This window comes from Sciurus carolinensis, chromosome 6 (assembly GCF_902686445.1).
Source record: "Sciurus carolinensis chromosome 6, mSciCar1.2, whole genome shotgun sequence".
NCBI classification, from domain to species: domain Eukaryota; kingdom Metazoa; phylum Chordata; class Mammalia; order Rodentia; family Sciuridae; genus Sciurus; species Sciurus carolinensis.
The window spans coordinates 29,673,940-29,693,627 of record NC_062218.1 but is presented as its reverse complement, the minus strand read 5'-3'; the positions used below and the strand labels follow the sequence as shown (position 1 = coordinate 29,693,627).

The 19,688-nt window shown below is 42.2% G+C and overlaps 1 protein-coding gene across 2 annotated transcripts in view; it reads right to left on the bottom strand.

Moving 5' to 3' along the window:
• The window catches only part of Rai14 (retinoic acid induced 14), a 144,514-nt gene extending 126,594 nt beyond the window's left edge, over nucleotides 1-17,920 (bottom strand). The window contains exon 1 of one of the 2 annotated variants that reach the window (XM_047556304.1): nucleotides 17,662-17,920. The gene's annotated coding sequence lies outside the window, so the exon portion shown is untranslated. Of the gene's footprint in view, nucleotides 1-17,343; nucleotides 17,450-17,661 lie in introns of those variants that run through there. The other variant, XM_047556305.1, reaches the window with a different exon arrangement.
• Nucleotides 17,921-19,688: the final 1,768 nt, after the last annotated feature.

The window sequence follows — 19,688 nt, the reverse complement described above, 5'->3', positions numbered from 1 at the left end:
GCCTGCCAGCCCCACTCCCTGTCCCTTACATTCTTCTCCTGCAGCATCTCTCCCGACACTAGTCAAGGAGCAGACCACTTTAAATAATGGAATGTGGGGCTCAGTAGGAGAAGGATCATAAAACAGAACCCGGGGGCAAGCTCTTAGGACAGATTTTGTCAGGTGACTCTGGAGAGAGCTGTGGAGAAAGCCAACAACTGGCCCCAAGGCAACATGCCTGCTATTTCACAGAGAGTTACCCTTGTTAGTCAGAGAGATCCTCACTAAGGAAAAATCCATCCTAGACAAAGTGGACCCGGGTTTCACCTACAACCTCAGCAAAGGACGCTTCATAGTCAACACTCAGTGACACTTCACTATGGCTGAATAAATGAATACATGATAAATGAATAAAGGACACTAAGAATTGAACTGGAAGAACAAAGATACAATAGCCATTTCATTTCAAAGAGGCCAGTTCAAGATGTAGATTTTTAAAGAATTTAGTGGAAAACTGGTAGTAGGGCTTTTGAATCCTTTACTCACATGTGCAGGGTCTAAAAGCGCCAAGGTGTGGAGACTGTGGATCTTTCCCTGGAGAGAACTATGAAATGATTCCCACCATGAGAGAGGTTTCCAGGACTGCTTGGAGAGAGTAAATGGGTGTCTGATCCATGCTCAGAAAATCTAAAAGGCAAGAGAGAAACTGGCCTATGCTTCAAGGGTGAAAATAAAGGAGATGTCGCTGCTATGCTTTGCTCAGTCTGAATGCTGCAGACTATCTAGCCATAAAAGTATATTTCCTATGGGCCACAAGTGGACAACTCACAACAGAGGGCAGTAAGCTGTCATAGATCCTCTGGAACTTGGTGAACTAAGAGGAGGAAGAGGACAGAGCAATGCTGAGTGCCTGATGGAGAAGCAACGAACTGAAGACAGCACATCATTTCCCTGGGGAACTATTAGAGAGGTCTCCAGTGATGTCCCAGAAGCAGCAAGGAGAGAAAACCAATTGTGAAGGTCCCTTCTTCTGGTCTGCTGGGGCTGCCACAGAAAAGCACAGTAGTTGGTAGCTTGAATAACAGAAACGTGTTTCTCAGAGTTCTGCAGGCTGGGAGTCCAAGGTCAAAGTGTAGGTGGATTGGGTCCATTCTAAGGCCTCTTCCCTGGGGCCATCTTCTCCCTTTATTTTCCCCTGGTCTTCCTCTGCTTGTGTCTATGTCTTCATCTCTTCTTATAAGGAAGACAATCACACTGTGTAAGGGATGACCCATAGAACTTTGTTTTACCTTACTACTTCTATAAAGGCATTTCCAGTTACAGTCATATTCTGAGGTACTAGAGGTTAGGATTTCAACACATGAATTTGGAGCAGACAATTCAGTCCATAACATTCCCAGAAAGATCCCAAGAGCAAGATTCAGCTCCAAACATCTGTCAGACACTATCTAGCTATAGTACCAATTAAGAACTTTGTAATCCTTCTTGCTTCCCATTCTACTCTCACCCCCAATTCTACCAGAAAACAATTCCTAGAGGGTCACAAAGCTTGACAAGCAAATGGCAGGATAGCAGGGTGAAGTGCAGAAAGTGAGGAAAGGGGAAGTCATTTAACTTTAAATCAAACTTTATCTTTTCTTTCTCTCTCTCTCTCTTTTTTTTTTTTTTTTTTTTTCTTTTTTTTTTTTTGGTACTGGGGATTGAATCCAGGGGTGCTTAACCACTGAGCCATATCCCAAGCCCTTTTTATATTTTACTTAGAGACAGGGTTTCACTGAGTTGCTTAGAGCCTTGCTAAATTGCTGAAGGTAGCTGAACCCTTGTAATCCTCTTGCCTCAGCCTCCCAAACCACTGGGATTACAGTCATGTGCCATGGTGCCCAGGCATTATTTGAAATTGGACATTCTGGACTGAAGATGTATAGCTTAGTGGTAGAGCACCTACTTAGCATGATCTAGGCCCTGGGTTCAATCCCCAGCATGGGAAAAAAAAGAAAGAAAGAAAGAAAGAGGGGTGAGGGGATGGAAGGAAGAGAGGAAGATAGATAGATAGATAGATAGATAGATAGATAGTTGGAGTTGTAGCTTAGTGGGTAGCATATGTAAGACACTGGGTTTGATTTCCAGAAGGGTAAAAAGGAGGAGGGGGAGAAACTGGACATTCTAATCTAAGAACTAAAATTCACTGTGAAACTTTTAAATTAATAATAATCAGAAAAGTCATAGATTTCATTTAGAGGCAAGGACTATACTAACTTCACACTCAGACGGTGGGACAGAAAACAAAGACAACATCTTATCAAACTTATATATTCACCACACCAAACACATATGAATAAGTAAATTTAAAAAAGCAAACTTCACTGAGTATCGATTACGGGCTGGGTGCTTTCATATGTCCTCTTTTATGAATTAACTAAGATACATGTTAGTTAAAAGATTACCCAAATAATAAAGAAGTTAAGGAAAGTTCGAGGTAATGAATATGCTAATTACTTTCATTTACTTATATTGTACACACATATCAAAACATCACAGTGTAGCATAGAAATATATACAATTAGTGTGTCAATTAAAAATTCAATTAAAACATTTTAAAGGCGTTATGAAAAAATGATATTGACAGTTTCATTTTGGCAATGGATCCTTTCTAAGATACTTTAATATCTGACATTTTTCAAAGAAAACAAACGAACATATTCTTTTTAAACCATAAATGTCATTTAGCTATTGCATCAAAATAAGCAGTAAAATTCTTCTGAAAACATTAATCTCCCTATATTCACAACTTGCCTTTATCCAGGGGATGACATTTTTCTTGAGAATCAAATATATCATTCTTCTTTGAGAATAAAACCTGCCATCAACTAGGACTGATCTTGGTCCCTGGATCAGCCAGAGCCAGAGGCACTGATATAAAATTGGCCAGGGCTCTGGCAACATTACTATCTGGTCTGTCAAATCTGCTCCTCATGTCCTCCAATGAGGCTAGGAAAGAGAAGTCCTAAGGTTACCTCCTGCCCTAAATCCATCCAATTTAAAAACTACAGACTTAATCAAAACCACAACTTCTAGAATATAAAAATGGTTCTAGGACTAAGAAACTCTTAAGTGATTATCCCACACTGAGATTATATTAAGATGATCTCTAAAATCCCCTGTCTGGTCAATATTTATCTTCTGATGTTCATTTCAGTATCGCTTTCTAAATACATCATTGTGCTCACCTCTCAAGAGAAAAACACTGCTTTGCCCATAGCTAGTGATCAACTCCAAACAGCCAGGTATATGAAGTTGTCTGTACCTAAGTGTGGGTAAGCCCCTGGGTGCTATCCTCCAAAGATCTTTCCTTGAATTTCACCCATCTTGAAACCAAAAGAACTTATCAAGTACAGGTTCAATCCTTAAGCATTACCAGTGAAAATGCAAGAAAGTATAGCCATTGGGGAAGGTTTGGCAGCGTCTCAAAAAGTTCAATAAAAATTTACCATATGCATTCCTACGTATCTAGCCAGGAGAAATGAAAACACACATCCACCAAAGATTTGTACATGAATGTTTACAGAAGCAGTATTCAAATTGTGAAACAGTGAAACAACTGAAATATATCCTAGGTAAACAAACTGTGGCATTACCACATAATGGAATACTTTCCAGCAATAAAAAGGAATGAAATATCAATCCATGGTGAGCTTGGATAAAGCTCAAAAAACACTATGCTAAGTACGGTCAGACTAAAGACCACATACTGCATGATTCCATTTCTACGACGTGTCTAGAAAAGGCAAATTTATAGAGACAAAAGGGATTAGTGGTTGTCTAGGGCTGAGGATGGATGGTAACAGGAGTGACTGAAAATGACATGAGGGATCTCGCCAGGAAGAGGGAAATGTTCTAAAACCAGATTGTGGGGATGGTTGCACAACTCTGTCAATTTATTAAAAATCATGGAATGGTACACTAAAATTGGTGGTTTAATTGCAGCAGGATGTAAGTAGCACTTTAGTGAAGCTGTTTCTTAAACATAAAATGCAAACCGGGGAAGTATGTGGTACACTCCTGTAATTCTAGCTACTTGAGAGGCTAAGGCAGGAGGATCACAGTTCAAGGCATTACATACACTTAATACAAAAAGTAAAAAGGCAGTCCATATGCAAAGTGTTTGGTTATGAAAACTATCTTTGGAGTGAGAAAAAAAGGTTCTACTCATTGTTATATTTAACCCCTGATTTTATTCCAGAAAGACTTTATTGCCAAAAGTTGGCTTGCTGCATATTTCATTGGCTCTTTGACTCAGTTTCAGAATAGGGACAACATGGACTCTCCATATTCGGGAATATGGAAAATGTCATTTACCATGATCACAGTGGTTCCATGTGGGGTGCTGAATCTCTCTACCCGATCATCCAGTGTCTTGAATACTGTGCAGAAGCAGGGACACAAATATGTTGATAGATTCTGTGAATATGGATGCCTCCAGGACAGGAGAAAAGGAGTGGATGGAGAACCCTAAATGATTTCCACAGTCCCCAACCGTCGCATCTGGACACAATTTGAGCCCTGGGGTTCAAACCAGGATGTTTCTCATCTCCAGTCCAACAGGGCGGGGATGTGTGCTCCCTTTCAGGCAGGCCTCTTCCTTCCCTTTAGCACACCACTGTCCCTGTATGCTCTTGTTGTGTGTCTGGCAGGGCCCGGTCTTCTTTCTCTTCTCTCCCCATCCACCCAGGTCACTGTGGCAGGGCTGCTCCCTTTGAAATGGGAAAGTGTCATTAGGACTTTCAGAGACGCTCCTCAGGATTTTTGGCATTGGGGTTGGGGGAGTAGAGTCTTTCCTCTTTAATGAAGAAACTCAAAAACGTGAGCCTGACAGCTTCCAAGACCCAGTTCTTGTCCTGTGCAAAAAGCTGGCTTGAGAGATGGAAGGACAGGGCAGGGGAGGGGACTGCTTCCAGGGATCCTGGAGGCCCTGCTATTCAAGTTGAATTTCTGTCACTTGCCATGTTAAGCATACTGACGGATGTTTTAGTGCCTTCTCACCCACTCAGTCACGCTTAGTCTGTCATCTCAGACACCACAGAGAAAGAGAACTTGGATTGCAGTGTGTGTGCGGTCTCCTCAGCGCATCTCTGAAGTCAGTAGCTAAATTTACTTTATGAACCTACAGAAGTGAAATATATACTCCTGGAGACTAATTGAAATTAACACAATGAGCTGGCTGGCAATGTCCCCTCTGAACCTGTGTTAGGGAGGGCATATTTATCACTCGTTTGGTTACTAGCTGCTGCCTGACCTGATCTGATCTGCTCTGTGTCCTTGCACCCAAATCCCACCTTCAAACTGTTCATTCTCCTGCTTATGGCTAAGCCACAGCCTCCACGGAAGACCTTGCCAGCAGCCCAAGCATGGGTCTTCTGGGCTTTTTCCATTCTGAGAGTAAGTTGTCTTTGGTTCTTCTACAGAGACCAGGCCAACAGTGAAAATAATTGTAATCAACTGGAAACAAATAGATTAGATTATTTTAAAACTTTCACAAACAAAAGTCAGGTTGGGTGGGATTGGGATTAGTGATTGGGGTCTGGAGATGGGGTGGACCCAAGTTCCTCTGCTTCCCAGGGACTTGGCTCTACAGAGATGAAGGGGTTTGAAGGAGGGAAAAAAATGAAGCTGTTTCTGAAGCTGAATAGAGGAAACCTTTAGGATAGGAAGGAACAGGGAGAGAAGAACACTGAGTTGGTTTCCCTGGGAGTCTGGGGTGGGGATGTAGTGCTCAAGGTCTAATGATACTCCTCTGAGCAGTTATCCTTGAATAGTAGTAAAGATATGATATGCAAATATAATCACTCACTCTAATTTATTCTGAACAAGAAACCTAGAAGAGAAGCTTAACACAGTGTCTCAAACACCAAGGAATCACTGCACAGGGGCTATGCCAGCCTGGATCTGCCACACGACATCCCTGGCAGTGCAAATGGAAAAGCCTTTCAGATACTTTTCCATTAGAACTACCAGGTATTTATTCCATGCCTGTGACATGGGGGCCTAGAACACCTGCCTGGTGAAGATACACCTCTCTTAACTGCATTTGAGATCAAACAGCTTCTCTCTTTCCATTTCCAACCATGTTCTGTATTTAGGCATAAAAAGAAAACAGCATTAATATGAAGGTTGGCTAATGTTTCCATCAGTGTAACAAAGATTTAATATGCTCCAATTCCCCACACATCTGCAAGCCTCCATGCCTTGTACTTGATGCTAAAAGGGTTTACATAGTAAAGACCTCATGGATATTCAAGAACTTGCAATTTAAGAGAAAAGACAAGAAACCTGTAATGCCTTACTCATGTCACATGCCTTGAATATCAACTATGAGCCAAGCACATATACAGCTGATGTAGAAATGTGAATTGCATACAATCTTTTGCCTACAAAATTAGTCTTATTGTGAAAAAAAGTTCACATGGCTTAATGTACTGGCACAAAGGCAGAGATTCAGATTTGTCCACCAAAAACTCAAATGCCCATTATACCATGTACCATCAGTGTTTGATGAAGTTATTGCATTTCTGTACAAAAAAGGCTTGAAGCTAAGAGCAAAATACCAGTTCACTAAATAAAGACACAGGGAAACTTAACTGAACATCCATTTGTGGAGGGCATTCTAGATACCAAGCAGTTCTGGAATTATAGGACCTAAATGAAGTCATATTATTTATACCAGTGCTGCCCAATACTATAAACCATTAGCCACATGTGGCCACTGAGCATTTGGAATCATTTTTTTCCAGGGCTGGGAATGGAACCCATGGCCTCACACATGCCAGTCAAGGATTCTACCACTTAGATACACTCCCAGCTGGCTACTGAGCACTGAAGTGTGACCAGTACAAATAGAAAATACAAATACACAATGGATTTCAAAGACTTTCTATGCCAGCTATGTCTCTAATAAGTTTGGTATTGACTGCATGTTGGAAATGATAATATTTTGGTTATGTTAAATACAATGAAATAATACAGTTCATCTTTTTTAAACTTTCTTACTATGGCTACTAAAATTATCTACATAGCCTCTATTTGTGACTTGCATCTCTATTAGTGATTATTCAGATTTTCCCTTCAAAGACAATAGTAGAAACAAGTATTAATAAGGCAGGATAAAAATTAAGCAGAAAATGCCCATGCTACTGGCTTCAATTCATTTACCATCATAAGATCATAAAACTCAGGTTTAGTAAATACTATAAGTTAGTGATAGAACAATAATTGAAAGTTGTAGTTTAACAAGTTCACTCTATCACACTTAGAAGAAAGAACCAATTAACCAAAAATTTTATTCCACTCAGGATGGACACCCAGTCTATGTGAATCCAATTATAACCTCATCATATACTATTCAGAAAACAGGTCTATATTTTTCTCTGAACTGTCGGACAGTTTTCCAAAAGATGCAAAAGGTAATTTAAGATCACACTAAGTACTACCATCTTTAACTGAGATTTTAATGTTGTGTTTAAATTATGGTTGAAGAAAGACAAGTTCTCTGAGGAACCTGTTAAAGCAATTAGGGGCAAGACTGGTCATTAGCAAAGGAACTACATCTTTACAATGTCCATATTACAAAATGACATAATAAGGACTAATAGGAAGAATAAAACAGAAACATAGTTGCTAACTACAAAGTGTTAATAATAACATGTGAGGCAACCTCCTTTTATTGATACAGATTTTAAGGGCAGGAATAATCATTTTGGCCAACATAGCTACAATTCTTTAAAAGCAGGTTGGAAGAGAAATGGATAGCATTATCAGTGACAATAATAGCCACAAATAGGTATCATTTACTTAGCTTTGAAAATTTTTTATTTTATCTTGTGTAATTTTTTAAAAATTTTATTACAAATAAGTAATATCTCCTTTAATACAACCACTTTAGAAATGCTGCTGTTATTATTATTCCAAGCTCCATATTAACAAATTGCAGCACAGAAAATTTATTGCTTGCAAATGGAAGGTAGCTAGATCTAAACTGAGGTTCAATTTTTGAGCCCCAAACAACACTAGGCTACACATTAGAAAACTAATAATAAAGGTCTCAACTTTTTAGTATTAACAAACAAAAAAATCTGTTGCCTTTAAAGTTGAAAGAGTCGTCAGAATTGCTTCTAGCACCTAGAGTCTGAATGGACCAATCTACAAAAGGTATTCCTCCTGCTGGCTGTTGGCCCTCACTACCGCCCCTGCCTCACTCGGGGAGAGGGTAGTTTCTTTACATTTTTGTCCTTCTCATATGTGCAGCATATGCTTAATGAATGATTTCACTGAACTTAACCAAAGTCTTTTCCATAATGTTTTACTCAAGACACCAAGGCAGTATCAGAGAAAATACAAAGAGAACTACAGATAAGTGAAGTGACTATTTTTACCCTCAACTGAGCTCACAAAGCACAGGTTGGGATGCAGGTTTTCATGTTGTAGCAACAATGTGGAAAAAGCAGAATGTCTGATACTTACATACTTCCCTATCATTAGGACATTTCTGTTCCTTAAGAAATTATTCAATCTCAAACATCTTTCTCCCTGAGCTATTTAAAAAAAATGAAATACTTCAATTCTTCAGGACAATGAAAGGCACCAATATTTTTTTTAAAATTTTTAGTTGTCAATGGATATTTATTTATTTATTTATTTATTTATTTATATGCTGTGCTGAGTATTGAACCCAGGGCATCACACATGCCAGGTAACTGCTCTACCAGTAAACCACAATTCCAGCCCAAAAAGCATCAATATTAAAGTTAAGTCCTTTAAAAGCCGCCCAAGGAGACAGGAATGGGCCTGGGGAGTAAAGGTGATACTTGTTCTGGAAGCCACACACAAAAGCGCCCACAGCCGGCAGGCGGCCACCTAGGCCTGAAGCAGATAGCAACAGGGTAGGGTGAGCTTCTCTTTCTGATTCTTTTGCCAGGGTGCATATAAACACCTACTTTCACAGCCATGGGAATTAAACACCCTTTGTTCTAGGGGGTATGCACTTAAAAGTAATCAGGGATGCCTTTAAAGGAGAGAAGGAAAGCAAACTTCTTGCCAAATAGGCACAAATAGCAACATGGCCACCAGCCCATCAGCCAAAAGATGGGCCTGGGATGGGCATCGCTGGAGGGAAGCACTGCAGTCTGCCTGCCTCTTCTGGCTTTTAGAGACTAGGAGAAGAGCAATAGAAAAAGTAAATAATGGCACACCCAACATTGTAATAAAGTTAAACAGCACAGAAAGAATCTAATTACCTAGGAATTCATCAAGAGTGTCGACTGGACATACACATATGGGTAGTGTCCAGAGTGAAAGTTCTCTTAAGAATGAAAGGAAAGAAGGAAGGAAGGGAGGAAAATAGAGAGAAAGAGAGAGAGAGAGAGAGAGAGAGAGACTCACTCCCAGAAATCCTGGATGGTAGGCATATGGATATTGGTTATTCTTTCTGTGCCTGTAAATTCAAAAGAATTTACAGAAAAGAAATGTGATTTTTTTTTCCCTCAAGAAAAATGTTATTGGTCCCAAAGAAAATCTAAGGATTTTTTACTTTAAACAAAGACCCAAGAAGGTCCTGAGGGCATCTGAAACAACTTCTACCCATGATGCATGTGGACTCAGCCTGGAGTAACAGTTGCTTGGAGAGAGAAGGGGTCATCCTCACATAGTTCATGAAGGACTCTGGCACATGTTTGTGGCTGGAGCCTATCTTATATTTTTGTCATGGCTCCCTTTCATGAGGAAGAAAAGAAAATGCAGCCCATAAGCCTTTTGGCTCACAGGTTGGGTGGGAGGAGGTCACCTCTCTCAGCTCCGCAAGTCAGTACTCCTCATTTCTGAAAAATGCTCCATCACCAACATGTCGACTTTCATGGGAGATGTTCAAATTACTTGAACATTCTTGTCAAATTAAGCGACTCCATGCAGAATCTGTTAACTCACTGACAAAGCTTGACAAATAGATTTGTTTATGAGGTTCTCACTCAGCAGGACGCTAAGGGTGGGGGTTCCATGTCTTTCCTCACCATTTGCTAAGTCATTTGCTTCATCTGAGGCTCCCAATTTCCACTCTATTCTTCAAACTGAACTGTCCAAGTCTAAACAAGTCTTCTTCATTTGTAACAATTAGTTAGCTATGTTTAGGACTCCCAAGGTCACTATGTGGGTCTGAGAGACACACAGAAAGAGTGTTTAACCGTCCAGTGCTGTAAGCAGCCAGAACCCAGGTCCTATCTAGCCCTGCCTCTTTTGGTCTCTTTCCAAGAGGTCATTTTCACTTCTCTAGGCCTCCTCTGTAAAATGAATTCCCCACAACCCCATTCCAACCACCAATACAGTCCACCTTGTACTGTTAGTCGACTGTGAACAGGCGTTTCATCCTGTTTAAAAATCTAAGTCCTATAGGGCAGGTTTGCCATTCATTCATGGATCTCCAAACATTTGTTTAGCCCACCATCATGTATTACTCATGGGAAATCTGACAATGAATAAGACTAGCCCAGACACTATTCGCTGACAGTCCAGCAGTAAAGCGTCTGCCACAGAGAAGATGTTTAAGTCAATTAAACCAACTTGTTGAATGAGCTTCCATTGGGCATCCTCTGCTGCATGCCAGGCAGCATCTTTTTGGACGCCATTTTTTTACTTCAATGGCACAAGGATATCAAATGGACACCAACAGAAGTTCTGGGTGTTTCTGACATCAGCAGTGCCTTCTTCCAGCATCTTTGATGTTGCAGAAGGATGTTTTGCTTGGCAAGAGTAAGTATCCCACTGAGGGTCAGCCCTCCACTAGGGGTGGCTTATCTTTGTCTGGGGTCCACTGACCCCCATCAGGTTGGAAGGCCAAGATGAGAAGGAAGAAAGAGGGAATGAGATGGGGATATTTCCTCACTGGGCTAAACAGCCAAAGGCCTAACCTGTGAGCCAAGGAGAGTTGTCAGGTATAGCCTAGGCTATTTCCATTCCTTCCTGCAATAATAAAGACGGGAAGTTGCTGCTGCTTGGGGACAGGCCCATCTCTAACCCAAGAGATATGATAAGCCTTGGGCAAGAAGCTTAAGGCCCATCCTTAGAATTCTTCATATCTCTGTGAAATAGTCATACCACAGAGCCATATTTTATTACTTCTAATAGTTTTACTGCATCCAATAGAAATAGCTACTAAAAATGCTCAACATTATAGACCGGTTGGTATAGCAACCAGTGACTTGTTTTCCAACTGAGGGAATAAGACTACTAATTACTACTTTTCACTCATATATGACAGGTCATCCAACTATCCTGGGAGATAGTAGCATGTGGTAGAAAACAGATCCTTCTTAATTGCAATCCTTACCCTTCAGAGGTGGCTGCTAAAGGAAGTAGGAGAAATATAACATTAGGTTCTTTACCTAAATATTCCAAAGAGGGAGAGAAATGGCCTTAAAGTAGAGAGTTCCATGAACCTTTTGAAACTCATAAAAATTATGAACATATAGCATCATTGTAGATAAGTATCTCCCATGGAAAAAATGGCCCAGAACCTGCATCTGATTTGCAAAATTGTCTACCTATGATTTAAACATATTTCAGATTCATTGCTACATGATCTTCCTTGATTTGCAAAACATATTCCCCTTGGAGAGAAACACTTTACTTGGTGCCTGCCCTCATGAAAAGCAAGAGTTCTTTGGCCTTTTATCCCCACTGGTGAGCTCTAACTCTGTCGCAGCTTTCTGGCTGAGGGTCTACCACTTTAGCCAACAATGCAAAACTGGGCAGAGACAGTCAAAGTAAAAAGAGTTAGAATCAGGCTGCTGCTGCTTTTAATTTTAGAGTTATTTAGTTCTTTAAAAAGAAAGAAAAAGCATTCTAGATATTCTAGAACATTCTAGAAATCATAAAGAAGAAAAGAAAGACTAATTTTTTTTTATCAATAGCAATACCCAGTAGGGATAAGAAAATTAGGTTAAGGTTTAAAAAGGCAATAAACAAATATAATATTTTAATACAATATATACTTGTGAGGGAAAATTATTTAGTAGATAATGAGTAGCTTATTTTGGGATACTTGATAATAAACTTTAGTGTTCACCAAGTATAAATTAAGAAAAATACATGGAAAGAAAAGGAGTCCATACATTTCTTCTACTGTACAATGAGTTTCTTGGACTATAACCAACTTTTCTTACATTTCAGTTCTGCTTATTCGGAATCAAGGAAGTGCCCATTATAATTTCCAGTGAATGTCATTTCCAATGAATGTCTAGAAAGAACTAGTCAAGATCACAGATAAGATTAGAGGAGTAGATGAGGTGAGGTTTTAAAAACAACAACAACAACAAAATAAATAGCTAATGAAGCAGACAAAACAATGCACAAACTTCCCCAAAAAGTGGGCAGGGAGGAAAGGTGTTTTCTTTTACATCCTGTGAACTTCAACTTGCATTTTGCTGCTAACTCTCTGTACTCCTCTACCTTTTGATTGTTGTTTATATCCTCTGGGTTAGATGGCTCGATGTCTGATGGCCACCATCTGGGGCTTAGGAACCTCTGGAATATTTTTGTATATGCACTTCAATAAGTTAATCACCTATGTGACAGTATTATACTGGACACATAGATTATAAAGTTAAAGAATGAGACATGCTTACTTTCCTTCAATTAAATAGAAGAATGCTCTGTTTTTAAATACATGGTTAAGTCCAGAAAATTACTTTTTAAATGTTGACTGAATTTACTGGTATCCATGAGTGAGACTGATGTCCAAGACTAGATCAGGCTTTTGTTCATTGTAGATGGCAAGACTTGGGAAAAGGAGAGTTTGTTGAACCTTTCTTTTACTTGTATTAAACTACCTATACTTTTCAATGCAAGGTAACTGTAAACCAAAGAGCAGAAGATTAACCTTATCTTGATCAACAATATTCTGATTTCTTTCACAATTTTATTTCCAAGGATAAAATAGTTGGGCTTCAATACTCTAGTGAATTGTAAGGATACCATCAGTAGGTATATCTATAGAGCAAACTGCAAGAAAATCTAGTCTCATTTCCCTATTGCCCACTTAAAACATAGCCAAGAGGCTCTGATATATTTAGCTTTGTTTTGTCAACCCCTATACTCATCATACAAAGAAAAGAAAATTCATTTGGCTTTTATAAAATAATTAACAACACTGTAACAGTGAATGTTACATGTGTGTTACATTCTGTGTCATGAATTAAGGAATTTACAAAGTGACAGTTAACTAAGAATATTTCTAGGTACTTACAGCACATGGGTCGCTCCTAGATCTTCCAATTAAGGTCATTACCCCATCTTTACTCCCCAGATACCATTAGAAATGAAGACAGAGAGTCAGGGCAATGATAAGTATATTCTATGATGATTCACAGAAATATTCATTCTTAGAAATTCAGTGTGATGCTGCTACTGGAGATGGCTGCTGGCCTGTTTGGACAGATGTTTTGTGGAGGTGCTCAGCATCCCTTGGTTATATACCCTCCACATGTACAACACTGGAAAACTAGGTTATCAAGGGAAGGTGAGCGTGCTACCAAGCACCATGTTATCAGGTCCTTCTTTGAATTCAGGTTTGCACAAAATGTTGCATTAAAAAATACATGGGGTTTATCCATGGATTTAAACAAAGTAGTTTCTTAAAGACATGGTTTTTATCCTGTTAGAACCTATAAATATGACATTTGGGGATCTCAATTACAGCTGCAGAACAACCAATACCATTACACAGTTTCAATATGTACTAAAAGAGAAATTCCAAGTCGAAAATCACAACATTTCAGAAAAGCATTACATTTCTTTGTTCTTCAAATACTTGAGTACCTACTATGTACTGACACTGTTCTAGCCACTGGGGATATACCAGTGAATAAGAGAGGTAAAACCCCTGCCATCGTGGACTTATATTGTAATATGGAAAGACCAGCAATACTAACAAAAATTATTTGGCAAAGTAGATAAGTATCATAGAGGAATATCCAGCAGGGAAGGGGTATCAGAACATGCTGAAAGGGGATGTCTGATTGAACACCTCAGCAGAGGAGGGCGCAGTCACATGGGTACTAGAGGAAGAGCTTTCTAGGCAGAGGGAACAGCATATGCAAAGGCTCAGAGGATGGAATGTGCCTGGCAGTTTGAAGGAATAATAAGGAAGACAATGTATGCCTTAAGCTCCTTCAGTTTAAGGGGTTACCATGGGGGGCAAAATATATCCCTAACATAACCACATTTTCATAAACACTTAAAGCAGGAATGTGCCTTTGGAAATGCTTCCTCAACCTCTTAGTCTCACCAAGGAGGAAATGAGGAAGAGAAAACTGAATGACTAATCCAAGAAGACACAACCAACAACTGGCTGAGAAAGGTTTTAGTACAAAGGATCCCAAACTCAGCACAATGGTTTCTGTCTCATGCTTCAACTTTTTAAAAAAGAGGCACTTTTCTTATTTAAATTTTTTAAAAATAAAATAATAGAGTCAATGAATGTAATCTAAGTGCTTAGAGTTTTAAATTGATCAATTGAAAGAGACCCTGTATCACCCAAATATTTGTCGGGGAATGAAATAATAAATGCAGGGCCTAGACCTTATTACTCAGCAACTAACTGTGTAGGCATTTAACAGAGAAAGTTGTTCACAAAGGGACCTGTCTCAGGATGTATACTACACTACTGTTTGTTATTGTAACAGACTGCCCCTCGGCAGAAAAGGTGCCTGTAACAGTGAAAAATTGGAAACACTTAATTTTCTCTTGTCAAGGGAATGAGTAGACTATCATTTATTTGTACACTAGAATTCTCTGTAGTACCTAACACATTGAATAAAGATCTACATGTACCTCAACATAATGATGAGTTTAAAAATGCAAGCTGTATGTATACAGAATTACACCATTTATGTAAAATGCTAAACACAAACTGACATATATTCTGGGGGATATATAATACACAGAAGTACCACACATGCTTGGGAACTGTATGTAGTAACTCCACATCAGTGGTTCCCTGGGGCTGGAGGAAGAGAAGGGATGGGTTAAAAAAAAGAAAATAAAAAAAAAAAAAAACTAAGTTGCAGTTTATTTTATTGAGGGAGGGAGAGTTAAGCAACTCTTAAACCTAGGCAGTAAAAAATGAATGTCTTGCTGTATTTTCCTTTGATGTATGTTTGAAATATTTCAAATTTCTTTTTATTTCAGAAGAAAGGAAAAGACAAAAGTTCTCCACCACATTCTATTGACTCCAAGGGCCAGTTGCCCTTAACCTCCAAATCTCGGTTTCTTCACTTTTAAAGCATGGGGGTTGCAGGGCATGGTGGGGCATGCCTCTAATCCCAGCAGCTCCTGAGGCTGAGGTAGGAGGATTGGGAGTTCAAAGCCAGCCTCAGCAACTCAGTGAGGCCCTAACCAACTTAGCAAGACCCTGTCTCAAAATAAAATATATTTTAAAAAAGGGCTAGGGACGTGGCTCAGTGGTTAAGCACCCCTGGGTTTTATCCCCTGCATTAAAAAAAAAAAAAAAAAAAAAAGCAAAACAAAACAAAAAAAAACATGGGGGCCTGTGAGCAGGAAGCTTGGGGTGCATCTCAGTGGTGTACAGAATGTGCTAAGCATTCCTCAGGCTGTGGGTTTGATTCCTAGCAACAACAAAATAGCAAAGAGGAATGGTAGGTGTACCTGCCTCTAAGATGCATTGAGAAATAGCAGTCCAGAGACAGAATTTCACTGTCAGAGTACACTCCTAGCGGGTGGGCGCATATCATATATATATAATATCATATATCATTCTCCCATTGACTTTCCAGAGGCTCTGCATCTGTGTTAGTTTCACAGATAACAGTACAAGATTTTTCAACTGGGTTTTAACCACCATCAGTACTCTCAAAAAAGTCATAAAAGGGATCGGTGTTGTAGCTCTGTGGCAGAGTGCTAGAATGTGCAAGGCCCTGGATTTGATACCCAGTTTGGGGTGAGGAGAGCCATAATACAAGTTTAAGTAGTGTAAATGGAAAATGCAACAATAAATTCATCAATGAAGCATTTCAGTGAATAGAAATTAAAGTCTAGTGACAGCCCATGCTCTCCTAGTTCACGTTAAGCAAGCACTGGTTAAAATGATAACTACTGAATACATGTCGTCTGATAAAATCAATTGCCTTACAAACCCAAGGAAGAAAACATCTTACCTGTTAGCTACCATTTTTAAAAGACTATCGAAATATATTCATTAGTAATAAAACTCCCAGCCATACGAGTGAAGCGGGCTGAGCACTCAGTGGATAGAGCTATCAAAATCCAGCCTCCCTGTGATTTAGTCTCTTCTCCAACTCAATTCAAACAAGGGAGGTGAGACTCTGCGCTGAAGGGCTTCTGCTAAGTCCTACTGAAGGACAAAATCAGCTCCTCTCTTTGCCCTGTCTTTTAGGCCTTGAGGTCACAGTCCCTAGAGAACAAGCTATTTTTCCCCATCCCAGGCAGTTCGGTACTCTCCTCTCCCGGAAGGGAATCCCAGCCAAATCACCTGCGAGGCTACTGCGAAGGGAAGCGGCAGGTCCGAGGTGCGCGGCCTGGAGTCCGCAGATGTGCCCCAATCAGCACAGCAAATAAAGTTGCGCCGAGCTGAACTTCTTGGAAAAGAAAGGGAAGCCTGAATGTACAGCCCCTGCCCAGGCCTCGTCACTCTGGGCTCCATCTATCTTAATCCTCCGTCTGTTGCCTCTTCAGAAGGGGGATACAAAGCCCAAAGGGGGTTAAGAGATGAACGCTGCAAACTGCAAAATCTAAACCGTAGACGCAAACCTGTCCAAGCCGGCAACTAAAGGAAGATGAGTCAAAGACACCCGCCCTCCCGGGCCGGGGTCGCGGGAGATGGCGGGAGCCCCTCTGGCGGCTCCACATCTGTCTTTTTTCCCAAGTCCCAGCTACCGCGAGCCTGCCTTAACTCCAGCATCCCTCCTCCCCGCCTTCCTCGGAACCGCGGCGAGTAAAAGGACCAGGGGGCCGTGGGCTGGGGGCCGTGGCAGGCCCGAAGTGGTCTCATCTGCGCCCTTCGGCCAGCTGAGCGGCTCTCGGGAGTCAGAAAAAGAACAATAGCGGTCCCCGGGACCTGCGGAACCGCTGGAGTCTCCAGCCCACACCTCCTTCCCCAGCTCCTCCAAGTTCAGCGGGGAGGCGGGTCGAGCCCAGAAGCAGAGACCTGGGGGGAGCGGGACGCCGGGAAGGGCGAAGCAGGTGGGACAGGGTGCTGTCTCCAGGGCGCACCCAGAACATCCTCTGGGGTCTAGTCATTCATTCCCACCCGCGCTCCCTCCGCAGAGCCCCGAGCCCCTGCCCTACCCCAGCCGGCCTGCAGGTCGCGGGGGCCCGAGAGGAGGAGGACCCCCTTTTCCTAACTTGGCCGGTCCTCCTCTCTCTCTTCCCAGATCCCCGCCATCCTCCTCTTCTTGTCCCATCTGTCCTCCGCAGACAGTTGGCGGCCGGCTGCGCACCGGGCAGTGCTGGCGGGACCCTGGCTGCCGCCCGCTAAGCCGCTCCGCCCGGGCGCCGTCCACAGCGCCTCGCCGCCTCCCTTGCCCGAGCCCCAGACACAAAGGCGGGGACGCGATCGGGGACCCCGCGCCCGGAGCCTCGCAACTCTCGGCGACGCGCACTCACCCCATCGAGGCGGCGGCTCCCCCGGCCCTGCTGGCTGCGCCACCCCGCCCGCGGCTTCCCCAGGAAAACGCGGCCGCCGGGCTCGCTTCCTGCTCGGCTTCCTGCGCCTCCGTCCCTCCTCCTTCCCGCTGCGGGGGTCAGTGGGCGCCGCGGCTCCCGGGCTGGGCCGGCGGGGCGGGGGCAGCGGCAGCACCACCACGTGGTCGCCGGGCGCCGGCCCCCGCCGACCTGGATCCAGGGGGAGCGGGAAGGGAGGTGCTAGCCATTCCCCTCCCCTTCAACCCAGCGCGGCCCCAAATTCCGCGAGTCAGGTGACCCGGCCCGACGCTCAGGCCGGGACCCACGGGGGGTGCGCCCTGCCTGCGGGTCCCCGGCTGCGACCGGGACCCCGCGCCCGCGCGCCCTGGGCGTCCGTGGCCTGCTTTTAGTTTCTGCGGATCGTGGGACCCTTCTCCACGAATCTGTTTCATCGTCTTAACCTGAAGTTCGTAGAGTTACCCGTGCCCGGACCCCTGGATCGGATGAGACCCCGAATAGTACTCATCTCTGATCGACTTCTAAAGTCGTTCATGATCGTGGGGATGTTTAAAGTAACTGATCCAAGCCCCTTTCTTACCAGAATCGGATCGATTATATTTCCCAAAATTATTGAACAGAAAGTAAACTAGAATGTGTTCATTTTCTCAGGACTGAACCAATTGGTTGAAGTCGTGTTTCCTAACACTCATCAGGTGGCAAGACAGAACTCCCAACATTAAGTATTTCTTTGCTCAGGAGTTAAAAGGGAGACATCTACAGCCAGAACTGACCGGCCAGATTACCAGTGGGAACAGGCTAAGGGCTCAAAGACCCAGACCCCCTACAGCTTCTCTCCTTCTCCAGTCCACTAGGACCTGGACTTTGAACCATGATGGAGTCCTCCATTAATTCCGAGGATTTCAAAGCTTCCCACCTACTCATCTAATTTGGCCCGGTTTTTCCTTGCATTCTAGTCATGCTAACCAACTAGGGCTTAAAAGTTTCATTCACTAAAGTTCCTCACTTCTGGTTAGTGCTACGTCCTTTGTACAATGAGAATGCTTTCTAGAATGAATGAATGAATGAATGAATGAATGGTATGTCTTTTTCTAGGATCTACTGCAAGTCAATTGAACTTAAAAGGAAAAACAGCCAATTCCAACAAAAGTGAAATTCATCCTGACAATTCAGTTTTTAACGTCTTTGGCCATATCTTAACTAGTACAGATCAGACTTTATCTGCTCCTTCCCCTAGTCCCATCCCTCCAAGGGAACTGTCTAGCTTTCATAGGTGAACTTGCAAATAGGAAACAAAAGCACCATAACTAGCTGCATGGTCTTCACTTCCTAACATCATGAATCACCGATTCCTCAGGGAAGCGGTGAACAGCCAGTTTAAAGTAAGATGCACACTCCTCTTGTCCTTTATCCCTTTCTCTAATAAAAGCACACTCAAAGGAATGTGAACTAGCAACCCCCACCCCTTTTTTTTAATGCTGGCAATTTCTACAATATAATGCTTCCTCACGATTCAAGTTAATGAGGTACTGTACCCTCCCTACAGTACTGAGCACTCCTATGTATGAGTTCTCTCCTGGGCTTTTAGTATCAGTCTTGTTAGGCAGAGGCAGATGGGCAGATAGGACTTGGTAGAGAGTATACGAAGCTGCTTTGGAAAGTTAACCTGTAGGAACAGTTGACAAGTTGAAAGAGTTAAAATTCAAACAACACTAAACCTGATTGCCTAAGGCAGGCTGATCAGTCTTTGATTTATAGAAACCCTGACCCTTATCTATTTAATCTGTCCCAGCCTCCTCCAGAGAGTCTGTGTCAGCTCCCTGTCTCTCCATGGTGGCTCCTGTGCTATGCCCTTTAGTTGATAACCCCACCCTGCAACATCAGCAAGTCTAACCTGGGTGAGGGGCTCTTGTGGAGGAAGGACTCTTGCTTGTTGGTTGTGCCAAGTGCCTCTTCTAGATTGCCCTTTTTGAAACTCTAAACCAACCACC